Raw genomic sequence first — 11419 nt, forward strand, 5'->3', positions numbered from 1 at the left:
AAATTTTCAACGAATCTTATAAGAAATTCTTAGATAGGGAATTTTTTGTAGGATGGTCAACCCTAGAAGCTGAAATGGTTTCCTTGTTGATATTGTTCGAAGTAATTAATAACCTGGTAAACAAAATTGACTAATTTTAACCAATGCTTGATAGTTTACAGATGATTGTAGTAACTAAATCAAAAAGCAGCCAAGAGTGTGTTTTTTCCACTAAGAGTGTTTTTCTCTCATCTTGTTCTGAAAGCGATGCTCTGTTTTTCTCCGCTTACTTTGATTTTAAAATCACTGCCATGAACCACATTGTTTTGGAAAAGTACCATTTATTTTTTAAAGCATTTAATATCATCAAAAACTATTTTTTGTTCCGACTTAGGAAAAAAACTGAATATTTATGCTCGGTGTGGTTTTTTTTATTCAGTCAATTTTCACCAATCGAAATAATAGTTTTCAACAAAATGTTTTTACCCCATTAAAGATATCGACTTGGGTTCAAATGTAAAAAGATATTTCAGTTTTTTTGAATTTCTGGGGGTTTGCAAATTGCCAAATTTGCCATGATCTGGACTAACTGAAAGCGTAACGCGAAGTATTTATGCGTTGCGTCTTATCCCGTACAAAAAAATCGTTCCAATTTAAATGGAGGCTAGCTAAGCTAATCGGTCGTATTTATTTCAAACGACTAACTTTCTTACACTTGATTGGTATTGTCCAAAATGAAGAGGTTTTCAATATTTTCTTTTCCACAGACTATTCGAAGTGAATTAAGGGACAGTCGGAACATTCAGGGTTTTGCCTGATATACAAGCAGTCTTGTTTGTTCTCTTCGACCAGTTAAAAGAATCCAAAAATTTTTTTGAAGATAAACAGGTTTAGCATTAAGCATTCTGAAAACCACGTTAAGAATTGAAAACCAAAGAAACAATTATACAAACACACACCAACACACATCAAGTAGAAAAAAGGCGTCTTATGCACTAAAAGGCCCAAAGTAAGTATTTCCGAGGCCCAGGAAATTAGACGATACGCAAATTAGACGGATGTTACAAAATGAAATTAGAAGAAATTTTGATTTACAGATCTGTCATTTTAGACGTCACTGCTAGGAAAAAGAATAGGCCAACAAAATTTTTTCCTAAGAGTCGAGTTTCACAAATACACAAAGAAAACAAAAAAAATGACAATACCTATCAAAACAATTAGTTTAAAAGAACATAAAATGTCAAATGGGAATATTACAGGAGAGTTTTGCAGTGAAAAAATTATGCATGATTGAAATATAAAATTTTTGGCCATCAAAAATTAATTGTTGTCTGCAAACAATTTTGTTTTTCTCAAGCAATTTGTCTGCAAACAATTTTAATTTCTCTCACTTTCGCCAATTTTCTCACAATTGCAGTTTCGCAAAATCAACTAAATATCTTTTAAGTGCCTCCGTCCAATTTCTATCTGGTTTCAAAAAAAACTGACAAATTACAAGTCAAATTATAACTCGCATCGAGTTCAAAAAAGTCTAAATTTTTCTGTTGTATCGTACCGATCTACAAGAGACTTACTTGATTCAAAGTCAATTTTGGTATCGCGCTAAATGGAGCTTACATAATCTACTAACGACATATAGTTTCAAAAAATGACAGCAAAATTAGCAAGTAGTTAGTGCCGTCCGAGAATGCAGTTTAAGGACGATTTTAATAAACTACAGAACCTATTTAAAAAAAAACAACATAAAAAACCATAAAAAATTGAAAAATATAAAAAATATAAGGGGAAAAAATTGTAAGCCAAAAATTTCGTAAGTTTCGATAGAGTTGAATAGGGGCCGAATCAAAACTGCAGCAGCGTGTTTGATTTTTCATAAGTTTGTTATAATAATGCGGAATGAAATGGGCAGTTTCAAAAACTGAATTTTTACCTATAACTATAATATGTTCGAAGGCTGAAATTTTTGAGACATTGGAAATCTACAAAACACATAACATTTATCTTACAAAAACTAAGAAGTCACCTTTTCTGCAGGAAAAATTCGCAACCGGTTTTTTCAATTGAAGCGTTCATCTCAGATTTGTAGAGTAGTTTTTAAGAGAAGTCAGAAAGTTTCTAAGAAACGGTCAAAAATTCAATGACGTGACTTTCTGGAATCTATTTTTTTCTGAAAACAAAAGGCGAGCCACTTGAGCGCATCCGAGTTTGTTGATTTTGATTCAACTCTCAACCTGAGAACTGACAGAGTAGTTTCAAGAAAAATCACAAAACTTACGAAAAATGGTCAAACTTTTTTTGAAAGCAATAACTTATTACAAAAAAGGTCAAGCGGAGCCATCTTAACGGTAAATTTTTACAAATCTAATGTTTCTATTATCAGACATAGCAGAATGGCTATCAAGAAAAGTCTAAATCTTTCCAAAAAAACTCAATAAATTAACCGTTTTTGATTTTTTTGGGAATCATTGATTTTGTGTGAAAAAATTTTGTAGCCACTGATGCAGAAGATATTCACGGTGAACTTTTCCATTTCGATTGAACCCATAAACTAAGAACCGGAAGGGTAGTTTTCGATAAAACTCGAAAAAAAACTATCAAAATCAAAAACTCGAATTTTATGAGGGCGACAACATTTTGTCAGAGGGAAACTTTATCCGACAGCAGTTTTATTTTGATGCAGGGATAAACATAATAAAATTTGACTGCATACTGCCGAGTCTAGCAAATAATAGTCCCTGCATGTCAATTGATGATAAATTTTTTCTCGTCAACTCTATCCTTTTCGATATGTCAGGATATGCCCACAGTCTTGTGTACAAGATGGGGCTACAATGAAGAACGTGCTTTTCGATCTAATTGTACCACTTGAGCTGAAAGCAAAAATCTCTATTTTTCATCTTTTTTCAAACTTATTAACTGTTGCTAAAAAGGGTTTTGGGGAATATATGAAGAATTACGCAGAAATGATTGATTTGTTAACACAACCGTTACAATAGTTGATATCGAAATTGAAGTTATTCAACGATACACTCATTACACCACTTTTCCAATTTTATGTACTTCGCTGAACCAAAATGTTTGTATGTCTCGATAAAGGACACCTAGAGCCCAACTTAAGCCGGAGGTCCATATCTGATATTTTTCGATTTAAGTATACTGATTTGGAACGAAATACATAATTTCAAAAATTGGAATTTGCCCAAAACGTTATTTGTTTCTAAAATTTCTAAATGTTATAATTTTTCTCACAAAAAGTTAGGGGTAGCCGCTTGTGCAACTGTTTTTAGTGAATTTTTATCTCAGATTTGATAGGGTAGTTTTAAACAAAATTCAAAAAATTTGTAGAAAACGTTCGAAGTAGAAATGAGTGGTTTTTTGCCTAAAACAAGTCGTGGCCGGTTAAGTAGAGAAGATTCCAAAAATCGGAATTCTCGATTAAACACTTAACCTAAGACTTGGCACGGTATTTTCGAGTTAAGTAAAAAAGCGTCCCAAAAACGGGCAGTTTCAAACCTTTCACTTGTTTGAAGGCCATAACTTTTTCTCAAAAAAACTAGTGACTAGTACCCACCCAGTAGTTTCACTTGAATTGTCATGAAAATGAGCATGTCAGCTACATTGCATTATCAAAATTGCCTATCTGATCAGAACTAATTGAACTCGATAGTAGCAAACTTGTGAGTATTGAAACTAATTTATACGAAACCAAAATATAGTGAGGTTGATTTTAAATCAGGTTGGAAATGAGGGAGTGAAAATTAGTCTGATATCGGTTGATCAACTCCTATCATTATTCAATATGCTTTTTTGAGTTTCTTTAGAAATAAAAGAGGTGCGAAATTAGAATAACTTTTTCTGCTTAAAATTTTTGTACAACGCAAACTTATTTTTATTAATGTCCTCTAGGGGCAACGTTGGAAATTTTTAAATAAAAACTAAAAAAACTTGCGTTCTTTGTATCCGTTTTTGCTTCAAAATTAGTACCTTTGGGCTCTGAACGCGCCTTCAGAAAAAAATTATGGTTGCTTTGCCGAAAAATTACGTCGGAAAAAGTCTACGTCACAAAAATCGCTAGTGATCAGAATTACAAATGACCGGGCTGCTACATGAAGTCACGTTTCATGCCCACAAGTTTTCTTTCAAGTATTCGAAATTGTTGGCTGGAAACAACCATTGTTCCCTCCAATGTAAGCAAAAACATAAAATTATAACGCCAGTTGGACCAAAATGAATGCAATCAAAATGTACCAAAATTAGGCCCTTTGGAGTGGCCAGAACATCGAATCTCTGCACTGGAGGGGCGTTCTTAAAAGGCCGTTATTGGGCAGTTTTTGGAAAGTTTTGGCCAAAACTTGTGCTTTTGATCCAATTCAAATTCGTTCCTGATTAAACCAAGACTGATCGTATCAGGGCGAAGCACTGAATGTTCTGACTGCCTTTTAAGATCTATGGAGCGTTAAGAACATAACAAATTTTTTTTAAAGTATAAGAATTGTTAATAGTACCAAAGACGCAAAATTTTTTGCATAATTTGAATAACTTAATTGAGATTTTCTTTAAAAATTCAATTAGAAAAAAAACTGATAAAATTATTCAATTCATGCATCTTTCATTCATTTACCTGGTTTTATTGACGATTTTAACAATTGTTTTATCAATTAGCCCGTATAAATCAATAAAAGTTAAAATTTTTTCTATTTTTCTGCTCTCGGACTCATTCTGCTAGTGGACCATTCTGCTTTTTGCTCCGCCTCCGGTCCTGTTGGCGCATGTCGGGATCAGAACTAGGAACTGCTGGTGGACAGAAGTTTCCAAAAAAACGAATGGTACTCGGAAAGTTCAAGAATTCTTGTTCGCTTATGAGGGGAGAATCCAAAACTTGATACATTATCAGTTCAAAACGCAAGTGAAGAAAAGTATAAAATTAATGATTTGTTATTTTGTTTATGGTTCTCTTAAGTTGAATTTTAGCATCATATCCCATTCAATGTGCTCACAAAGTGCGATCCTTTTACTCTTTTGGTTTGTCAAACACAGATGTTCCGCTTTGTTTTGATTCTGAAACAGACAGTTTTTGAACAGATTTTGGGTAAATTAATTTAAACTAAAGACAGTATTAAACTGTGATAGCCTTAGTCTTTAAAAAATACAAAGAAATCTCTTTAAACTATTGTCGTTTTTTGGCGTAGTGTGATAAAATAGCTCAACAAAAAACTGAGGACTATGAATATTCGACCGGCATACTAAAATAAGCAAATTGAAAAACATTTCAGAAAAAATTACTAGAAAAAATGGAACAAAAATTTGAAAAAATCGAAAAATTTTTCAAAATTTTTGCAGTTTTTGAATTTTTCAAAATTTTGATTCCAGCAAAGGCTCAAATACTCATACTAACGCTAGCCAAAAAAAGCATGACATAGGTGTTTTGCGTTTTAAATTAAGCCATTGTAAGCTTTTAAGCAAATAAAATAAGACTGCTCGCTCGCTTTTTTCGTTCAAAATAAGAATAAGACAAAAAATGGAAAATTTCAGATCGTTTTTTTTCTCGCCAATGGGAAAAGTTTTGAAAATTTTCAATGTCGTTCGAATCATGACTGTAAAAACTTAAATATGATATATCACTCAAACCAGTAAAAAACAAGAAAAAAGTTGAAAACAAAAAACTAAAACAGACCCGAATACAAAGTTCCTCCCCATTTTCAATATTCGGAGGCAGTTTCAAATTAGAGGCAGTTTTCAATAGCATACGAGCTGGCTCAGAAAATAACGTCTATCTGAACTAAAGCTTTGATTACTACCATAATTGATTGAAACTGTTTACTTCAAGCTGATAGAAGCCGTTTCCGTTTTGCTACAAGCTTTCTTACCATAAACTACAATTGATAGAAGTGGTTTCCTTTGAAATCAACATGGTAAATTTTGTTTTTATTATAACGATCAAAAAATATGAAAGTCAAATTTGAAGAAAAATAAGAGTTGAAAGTACATCGATACTAGCTTTGCGCTGCTATTTGCGAAAAAACAGTGCTAATTTAAAATACCCGGACAAAACCTATGAAATGAGAAACTTAAAAACCTTTTTTTTATGTTTTTTCTCAAATTGATGGACAAAAACAGCGGAGACAACAAATCTTGCCGTTAATAATAGCAGAATTCAAATAGTGCAATTTTTATCCAATTATAACATTTTAATCGATAATAATTAAAGATAATCGACTAATTTTTTAGATACGTTTTCAAAAGATGATAATAACTGTAAGACTAAATGTTTTTTAGTTTTGGAATTTGAAAAAACTAAAAAACAAAATTTCGATTTTGACCGCTCAAAACAATTCAAATCGAAAATTTGCGTAAATTTCTCTAGAAAATACTAGAAATAGCATGGGTGACACCAACTAATTATGGGCCCTCCGAGGACTACAATTTATTTGAAAATTTAGTAGTAGTGTCCTAATAAAAATTATTAATTATTTTTTTAATTCTTAAAAAATAAAAAATAATACAAACAAGGATAGCCGGTTGCTGTGGAAGTAGCACAAAAAGTTCTGATCACATTGTCAGAAAATTTTTTTTTTTTTCTTCAAATTAGTGTCTTTTTTGGACGTCGTCTGATAATACAGCTATAAGGACGTATTGAAATTTACTGAATTGAGCATAAACGGCTTCAATTGTCTTCGAACGTAAATAAAAATATGAACTAACATTTTGAAGATATTTGAAATTTTTGCCAGAAAAAAGCCAACTGAAGCTTCCAAATTCAAGTTTTTTTAGTCTTAATTGCTAATTTTCATATATAACTAGCGTTAGTCAATCGCTTTACTGGCTTGAAAAAGACTAGAAAATCAACACTTTAAAGCCAGTTTTTCTCATCACCAGGAAATTTTTTTAAAATATTTTTAAAGTTGTCCGAATGACGATTAAAAAGTGCTTTGATATGAGATATCACTGGACTCTGTCCGATGATTATTTCAGGTACCTGATTTTGCGTGGAAAACAAAAAGTTGAAAAAATTAAACCCGATCCAAATACAGAAGTCCTCCCCATTTGCAATGGTCGGAACAATAATTGGTGGCTGCACTAGACTTGTCCTGCTCAATTCCTGCCCAGAATGTCCTGCCCAATCTCAACTTTGAAAGGAATAGACCATAAAAATTAAATTCACTTGATTTAATTGGTCGGATTTGGCAGTAAAAAATGGTAAATGGTTTTTGCAAGTAAAGAAGACGTTGTAAAACCAAATGATTTTACTCTACTGAGAGAGTTGACTTGTTTCCCCTGGAGAGTTTTAAAAAAAAAACATTTTTTTTTGTTTGTGAAAAGTATTTGACATTTTAATGCCTATCCTGACAAGTGTCTTTTTTGTGTTAAATTGTAGCCCAATTTTCACGGACTCTTTTTTAACATGAGAACTTTTATTTACCAAAAACTCCGGAAAATACCCGATCTTGATTGTTCAGAAAAAATTTGACCCTATAGAATGGTTCCTTTCAGTGGCCTAAATTTTTTATAAGAAATTATAGATTAAACATGAAGTGTATTCAAAACGAAAAATACGTATTACCCTTTCACAAATTTCCTAATTTTGCTTTAAATGAAGTATATGTATGTATAGCAAATATAATTGCCAAAAAATCAACATAATAACCCGTTATAATCAATTATTTTTTTAGGCCAATTATTAGGCCAAAATTAGGCTCAAGTATAAACTTGAGCGCGAATAAAATTCACCATATTTATTCTGCTAAGCAAGATTTTTTGGAGTTTTATTCGTTTTGTCCGGAGCTAGGTCTTTTAAGAGACCTACCTTTTACCAGGCTGACCTTTTACCAGACCACAATGTATTATTTCAATTGAGTTAAATTTTAATTAGGGGAAATATCGAAACGGAAGCGGTTACATCGAACAAAACTTCGCTGAGAAACCGTGAAAACATTGTCTTTAACCAGACTAAACGGTGGCGTCTCTCATGCTTGAAAGACCGAATGCTTGAAATTAACTTTTGCTTACTTTCAGCCAATCAAAATTGAGTATTCAAAATCTGTAAATAAATCGCGAAAATCTCAAAGTAAGAAAATAAATCCAGGCCATTAGTGTTAATATTGGCCGATTCATAATAAGCAGATGAGTTTTCACATATTGCCGGATCGAAGGCGGATTGGATAAAAAATTAATATTTCAAGGATACCGATTTACAAAAGTGGAAAATCAAAAAAGAAAATTTATTATAGATGCACGAATTGTTCCGCAAAACTTTCAACTAATATTCAGCAAAATTCAATAATATCTTACGACGAAAATCATCCTCATGACCCAGACTTTGAATTTATTTCCGAAAACCAATTCCGAGAGTTATGTTTTGACTTATTACGAAAAAATCCAACAGTTAGCTGAAAACAAATTTACGAAAAAGCTATCGAAAACACCCAAAAGTCTGAATTTTTGCCGCCAGAATATCGGAAAATCAAGAGCAGCTTATCGCGTGAAAGAACGAAATATTTGCCGGCCGTCCCCCTAAATATTTTAGAAGTAAGAATCGAAGGAATTTGGTCAGTGTCTGAAGGAAATGAAAAAATTTTGCTTGAGTTGAACAATGATATCGGAATTGCAATTTTTGGTACTGAGAAATCTCTCGAATTTCTGCTGAAAACTGACACAATTTTATGCGACGGAACGTTTAAAAGGGCCCCAAGACCCTACAGCTAAATTTACACTTTTTTGTAGTGATTGGCGAGAGAAAAAAACCAATCTGCTGGGCTCTATTGAAAGGCAAACAACTAAGTCAGTACGAATATATCCTGCAAAAATTACAGGAAAAATTTTTATTGATCCTGAAACCATAATTTCCGATTTCGAACTCAGTTTCATTGCTGCATTTAGTAAAGTCTTACCATACACTATTCATTATGGCTGCTACTTTCATTACACCCAAGCGATTTACCGAAATCATGGGATTCACTCAAATTTACAGAAAAAACACAAATTTCCAAAACTTTGCGCAAAAAATTTTCGCCTTGGGATTTGTTTCACCCAATTTAGTGGTCAGTTATTACCATCGACTTGTTGGACGCCAAAATATACAGGTACTTGTCAATTGTTTCCAAAATTACGAGATTTTTTGAATTATTTTCAAAATTTTGGATAAAAAAATGAAGATTGGAATGTGGAATGCTTATAATATACCCTACAATTTACGAACAACCAATATTTGCGAAAGCTGACATTCAAGCTGGAACCGTGAAATAGCCAGGATCAGATCGTCCTTGTGGGTAATAGTTTACTATTTGAAAATCCAAGAAATACGAATGCGTTTACTTTTTGGCCGGATCGAAAAGGGCGAAAAACCTCCTGCCCAAAAATTTAAATGGCGTCAGTTGAACGCCAAAATTCGAAGACTGAGAAACTCTTATGAACTTGAACTGATAACTCTTGGTGTTTATCTGAATAACATTGCGGTTATTACCCGCAATTTGTAATATTTTTGATTATTTTCTACTGATTAATACGTTTTCTGTTAATATTGACTTCGATATGTGGGAGAGGCATTTAGCCAATAAGAACGATTAGCGATTTTGTTTGGTTGAAATTTTTCAAGCATTCGGTCCTTCAAGCATGAGAACCCTCCCCAGACTAAACGTCGTCATTGCATCTGTCAATCAAATTTGTTTATCCACTCTGGTAAAAGGTCCATGTTCTAACTTTTCTCGTAAAAGGTCGGTCTGGTAAAAAGTCGGTCCCGTTTTGTCCGATAGTTTAAATCAGCACTGTTTAGTGAAGTACAAAAATTAATTCCAGTAATCAAATTTTAAATACTCAACCCTGATTGGCTGGTTCTGACGCCGTTGCCCCTTCTTGATTGCCTGATAGCTTGCACGGCTTCGAAAAAGCACTACCTGATTCAATTTTTAATCCGAATTTCGGCTCGAAAAACAATCTAGATTTTGATGCTTATTTTTCGTTTTTTAAAAATTAGAGACAAAACTGGTGTTTGAGTAAATCATATATCTTACTCTGTAGTTTTGATTTTTTTTTTCAAAACCGTTTAAAATTTAAAGCTAATTTTGTTCAAGTTTGAGTTCTCATTTTTGACGTTTATATTCACTGATCGATTCAGTTTTTGCTTTTGTTGAGCCGAAAATTGGATTCTCGCCAGCTGAGCTCTGTTTTCCGGCACCCAGTTTTGAAGTCATTCCAGGCTCATTCGGGTTGCTTCTGGTCCATTTCTGAGGCATGACGCAAATAGTTTAGACAGCAGCAGTTATCTCAAGAATTGCAATTAAATAAAGAAGTAAGCCCGAGTCGAGATTTTTCACCTAATTTGAAGCAAGATTTGAGCGGTTTGAGCGGTTTTTTAGACAATTACGCTCAAAATCTTGCTTCAAAATGAGCGGTTTTTGAACGGTTTTATCTAAAAAAAACCGCGCAAGATTTTTGAGCGGTTTTTGAGCGGTTTCTTTAGATAAACCGTTCAAAAACCGCTCAAACCGCTCATTTTAACATGGTTAAGAATACCATGGTTAAAAATAGTTGGATCTGCTTAACAATCCCCCCCTTTCAAGAAAGGGGGATATTCTTTAGCAGATACAATAGGGGGGGGGGGGATTGTTAAGTAGATCCGAACAGTTTATTCTATTAGTAGTTTGAATGGAATCAAATCAGTTGTTGCAAAGAGACAAATCTTATTCTTGTTTCCGAATCTAGCCCTACTCGAATTAATGCGAAAATATAGTCACAAACTGACACAGAAAGTTAAAGTTTTAAAAAATACGTTGAAGTTTCGCTTGCGTTTTATTAGTGTAAACTGTAATTGAATAGCAAAACTTCAGTAGTTAAGTTTCTTTCTGGGAATAGGCAACCAACTTGGTAGCAACACAGAAATTTGTAGATAAATGGTACCTACATTTGGCTTGTAGCCGGGCCATTTTGGTAAGCACAGTTCCTGCATATTACTGCAAAGCAAAACCAAGAACCTCGAAAAGTACAACGGAACCAAGAAATTCCTATGACCGAAGGACCGATTGACCGAAAAATTAGTCCTGGGTCAAAATTTTTGCATAAAATTTTCCATGAAAAATTTTCCTTTTGCATTAAAAGGGGCTGAACGATTGGTTCACTTGTAATGACTGGTAGAAATGACCCAATGACACCAAATTATTTATTCATGCCATTCCATAGCAAATGAGGAATGAACGAAAAATTGGGTCCATTGAGCCCTTTTCTCAAAGGAATTGAACCAACTCATTGAGTACCCAAGACCACGTGCTAATTCTGTTCTATCAATTCGTAGAGTTACTCTTTGTTTTGACCTACATTTAAACTAAAATTAGGAAACTTAAGGAGCCCAATCTGCTAAAATCTGGGCTTATTTAGTTTCTTTTGCTAAAAATTGGGCTCATTCAGCCCCCTTTCGGAGAACTGGGCTCATTCATCCCCATACCGAAAA

General features: G+C 33.3%; 1 long non-coding RNA gene across 1 annotated transcript; it reads right to left on the minus strand.

Moving 5' to 3' along the window:
* Positions 1 to 4560: 4560 nt before the first annotated feature.
* LOC134855500 (uncharacterized) lies at positions 4561 to 9892 on the minus strand. The gene is made up of 2 exons (XR_010164498.1): positions 9795 to 9892; positions 4561 to 5037 (listed from the first exon to the last, which is right to left on the minus strand). It is a non-coding gene; the product is annotated as an uncharacterized LOC134855500 (long non-coding RNA).
* Between the last annotated feature and the right edge of the window lie 1527 nt (positions 9893 to 11419).

Source organism: Symsagittifera roscoffensis, chromosome 10 (genome assembly GCF_963678635.1).
Source record: "Symsagittifera roscoffensis chromosome 10, txSymRosc1.1, whole genome shotgun sequence".
In the NCBI taxonomy this organism is placed as follows: Eukaryota; Metazoa; Xenacoelomorpha; order Acoela; family Convolutidae; genus Symsagittifera; species Symsagittifera roscoffensis.